Source organism: Myotis nattereri, assembly GCF_964212035.1.
Source record: "Myotis nattereri genome assembly, contig: HAP1_SCAFFOLD_137, whole genome shotgun sequence".
Classification (NCBI taxonomy): domain Eukaryota; kingdom Metazoa; phylum Chordata; class Mammalia; order Chiroptera; family Vespertilionidae; genus Myotis; species Myotis nattereri.
Genome location: NW_027669648.1, coordinates 23894 through 27739, shown reverse-complemented (window position 1 = coordinate 27739; position 3846 = coordinate 23894). Strand labels below are relative to the sequence as shown.

At 47.5% G+C, this 3846-nt stretch overlaps 1 pseudogene across 1 annotated transcript; it reads right to left on the bottom strand.

The window, feature by feature from the left end:
- Nucleotides 1-1705: 1705 nt before the first annotated feature.
- On the bottom strand, nucleotides 1706-2782 carry LOC308512559 (speckle-type POZ protein-like; annotated as a pseudogene). Its single transcript has one exon. The product of its transcript is annotated as a speckle-type POZ protein-like (transcript).
- Nucleotides 2783-3846: the final 1064 nt, after the last annotated feature.

Genomic DNA, 3846 nt, shown 5'->3' with positions numbered 1-3846 from the left:
CCATCATCACAGCAACTGGGAGCTGTGGCATCAGTACAAGCCTACTTCTACCTTCTGCCTATTGCTTCATAGCACAAAATGAAGGTTAAACCATGCAGGATGTCTCGACAAGGGGACCAATGATTTACCAAACATTCTGCTTTGGTGACAACACATGACCCCCAACAATTCATTGCGCAGCAATACACATGAATACTTACCAAGTTGCTAAACATTTCCCAAGTAAAACATTCACACTTACAAAGTTTTTAACATGCTCATTTACTGACACTTAGGAAGGCAACTTTGGACAAGAAATGTCATTTTCTAAAATGAAATCTATGTATCATACAAATGTAGAATACATCACACAGAGAACTGCTGGCTCTGATTTATTTTTCATACATAACATAACTACATAGAATAAGTTGGACATCACTTTCCAAACCACTGATATGTGAATGGATGTACAAAGGGGGCTTGGGTCTTGGGCAGAGTCACCATGAACTAGTAGGTGCTGGGTGTGGAAATCGAATCCAGGCTTCTGGAGTCAAAAACCACGAAGAAGGTACCTCCGGGAGAATAAAAGGAACCAGCACAGTGGCCACACGTTCCCAGATGTCACCTCTCCAGGCCACTGCGGCCTCCATTAGCTGTCTGTCCCTCGGTCTCTCTGTCCCTCGGTTTCTGTGTCCCTTGGTCTGTGTGTCCCTCGGTCTGTGCGTCCCTCAGCCTGTATGTCCCTCGGTCACTGACAACGGGTGAGTCTCCTCCCATCTTCTCAGTGTGGGGGACTCTGGGAGCAGCGACACAACGCAGTAGACGGGAGTGCGTGCAGGACCCTCCTCTGTCCATTCCCTGCCTCCTTCACACCTGGCTTTCCCCTGATACTCCCTAACGTGGTGGTTTGGAAAACCCTGCAAGGACCGCGATAGAGTGGCCTCGTCGTTTTGTGTCAGGACCTTGCCAGCTAAGGGACACTCAGACATTTTGTTTTTATCTTATACACACATTGCCTTGAAAAACACCAGTGTAGCTGAATGCTCTGCTCATCATGGTACCTTTCTTTAGGGTATGCTGCTTTTTCACGCCCTCCAAATCTTTTCCTTCTTTGTACTTTTTTCTTGTTTATGTTTTCGTTAATTCTTACCAGAGGATATGTTTTTTACAGAGAGAGGGACAGAGGGAGGGAGGGAGGGAGGAAGGGAGGGGAGAGGAGAGACAAGAAACAAAAAAACCAACATGAATATGCAAGAGACACATGGATCTTTGGCTCCCACAGGAGCCCAGACCAGGGCTGGCCATGAAACCTGCATCCCAGGTATGTGCTCTGGACCAGGGATCCCACCAGCGACCCTTCCCTGGCCATCGAAGGTCAAACCAGCGAACATCACTGGCCAGGGCCTATTCCTTCCGCTTAGCAGATGAGAACACATGTCACTCTTTCTTCTGGCAGAAGGCAGCCAATCTAGGATGATCACTCATCATTGATCTTTCTCTCTTCCTTTCTGAAATAGTAGAAATGTATATTCAAGGTGGGGGTCCCCACTGGGGTGCCTGTCCAGCCTGGGGTAGGGGCTGTGGGCCGTTTTCAGGCTGGCCACACCCCCTTCAGGGTGGGGGTCCTGCTGGGGTGCCTGGACAGGCTGGGTGAGGGGCTGATGGCTGTTTGCAGTCTGGCCAAGTCCCCCAATGGGGGCCCTCACCCCATGACGGTGTGGCCATCCTAGGTGAGGGACTGAGGGCTGTTTGCAGCCACCAAGTGGGGATGGGACCCCACCATGGCCTGCCACTCTTCAGTCTCCAAGACATCCTCAGCATGAGAGTTGATGAAATCCACTGCCTGAGGTTTCAGTTGATCTGCTCTGTGGCGGTCAGCCAAGGTGAGCATTTCTGCAGCATTCTCCTCAGAGAGGGGTCTGCAGAGGGCTTCCTCACACATGACCTTCAAACGCTCCAGGGCATACTTGTCAGCAGCTGCCAGCAAACCATCAGCCATTTTGTCCAGGTTTGGAGCCTTCTCCGTGTAAATGAAACACATCATTTCCTTAAAAACTCCAGGCTCCGTGTCAATGATTTCAACCCGACTCTTTTTGTTCTCCTACATTGCATGTGCAAACATGGCCCTAAACACTGGGGAACAAGCTGCTAAGATAGCTTTTGTGAGCTTGGAATTCCTGGCCAGCAACACAAAAACAACAGTCTGTGAACCATGAATTTTCCCAAAGTCCTCCAGTGCATGGGCCACCTGGCACTCATGAACCTTCACCATCTTCGTGGTGTTCTGGCCAGAAGTGGTGAAGGAATCTTGCACCACACTCACCTCAAAGAAGAGGGCCAGCTTGTCATCAGGGAGAAAACTATTGTCTTCATCCAAAAGAACATCTCTACGGATACATCTCTTGAATCCCCAGTCTTTGCCTTGTACAAAGCTATATGCCCAGTGACTCTCCAAAGATTTGATTTCTTCTTTCTTGTCATTCAGGATGGAGAGTTTGAATTTTGCCAAAAAACTACACTTTGGAGAACTGACCAGAGACAAGTAAAGTGACAGATAATCTTTGCTTACTTTATCTAGCACTTTCGGGTATACTCTCAAACGCCATTTCAGTTGATCAATGGCTAATGATGACAAGGTTGTACTTTGAATGACATCACCCACTTCCTGCCAGCAAAAGCTAAAGTTACCAATGGTCCACATGTGGGAGAATTTCACTACCTTGATCTCAGTGTGGCACCAGCTCTCAGCTACAGGGCCACTCAACATTTCTGCTGGAGGTGGCGGACTTGGGACCCTTGACATTGCAAGTTTGAAGGTTCAACAAGATTTCCAAAGTCAGAGGACAGTGATTTCTGTTCTCTTTTCACCCACGTTAAGTCAGTAGTGGGAAGATGAATGTTGGGGTCCAGCCCCAGCAGGTCCAGGGGTTCCCAACAGTGTGGACAGTGTCGGTGAAGAAGGAATGACACGGAGACAGTGTTCAGATGATGAGCACAGCCAGCTTCTCTAGCCAGGTTCTCTAGCTCAGTTCTCTATTCTCCTGTTACATCTGTGTTTATACCATTTCATTTTAATCCTATCCATTCTATTACAAAGGTTAGGGCGTTTGTTATCTCCATTCCAAGGTCACTACTCTACTCTTCTGTTCAGCTACAAGGAAGTAACGGAAGGAGATCATCCTAAGTAAAGATTATGTAGTTTAAGGGTGATTGTTCATTGTTGAGGTGATTAACTACCCGCCTGGTGCTTAGTTAGGGGTTTTACTGATTTATTCCCTTCCTTAGTCTTGTTAATCCCTAACTCCAGGGAAAAATTCCCACCTGGGGAAACAACCTTTCTCGGAGAGGTGACCATGGTTAAAACACATAGCACTAAGAAGGGGAGCAAACATATTAAGAACACTATGCCATATACGCCAGGTCCCTTGAAACATATGCTGTGCAGATGTTTCTTCCCTGCAGTGACTGTGTCAGGCAGCAAGGATGGACTGTCTTCCAGCAGATGAAGTTGTCTTGTCTAACAGGAACTCTCTCAGAGCGGGGCCTACAGCTTCTGGTACCTGTCCTTCTGCATTGGCTTCATCCTTTCCACAACATCCAGGCTTTGCTTCTGAAAACAACTGTCTGAAAGATGCACCTAAAACATAAATGCTGTTTTGCTGAAGTGGCTCAGTGTTTCAGCAACCAGGTCAGAGTAGGCCCACCTTGCAAGCTCGATCCCCAGTGTGGGGCTTGCAGGAGGCAGCAATTCAGTGATTCTCTTTCGTCATTGCTGTTTCTATGTTTGTCTTCCTCTCCCTTTCTCTCTACAATAAGAATAAAATAAATAAAACATAACTGCTATCACAGTGGACAGATGCTCAACAA